The sequence below is a fragment of the Penaeus monodon genome, chromosome 30 (assembly GCF_015228065.2).
Source record: "Penaeus monodon isolate SGIC_2016 chromosome 30, NSTDA_Pmon_1, whole genome shotgun sequence".
Lineage (NCBI taxonomy): Eukaryota > Metazoa > Arthropoda > Malacostraca > Decapoda > Penaeidae > Penaeus > Penaeus monodon.
Genome location: NC_051415.1, coordinates 12,465,528 through 12,466,067, shown reverse-complemented (window position 1 = coordinate 12,466,067; position 540 = coordinate 12,465,528).

The following is a 540-nucleotide window of genomic DNA, read 5'->3' as shown; positions in this document are numbered from 1 at the left end:
CTTTAAAAGCGTTTTCCTCCCCTTCCTTTAAACCCGTTTTTTTCTTTTTCTTCTTCCCATAAACCCGTTTTCCTTTCCTTCCTTTACACCCGTTTTCCTTTCCTTACTTTAAACCCGTTTTCCTTCCCTTTTTCCTTTCCTTACTTTAAACCCGTTTTCCTTTCCTTACTTTAAACCCATTTTCCCTTCCTTACTTTAAACCCATTTTCCCTTCCTTCCTTTAAACCCATTCTCCTTTTCTGTCTTTAAACCTGTTTTCATTTCCTTCCTTTAAACCCATTTTCCTTTTCTTCCTTTCAAACTCGTTTTCCTCCCTGACAGATTGAAATAGAGAATGCAAACAACTACAATGATCATTAATTAAACAAAGAAATTGTGATTAGAGGCATAGAGCGAAAGTCACAAGCAAATCCTGAATCCACAGTTGAGTCTTGATTTGAACATTTTATTGTGGATTAGTTTCGTGTTAAAATACGAGTGTTCAGTTAATTTTGTTGTTCGTGTTCAAGGAAAGTGTATGCTTTTATTGGTGGTTATGGC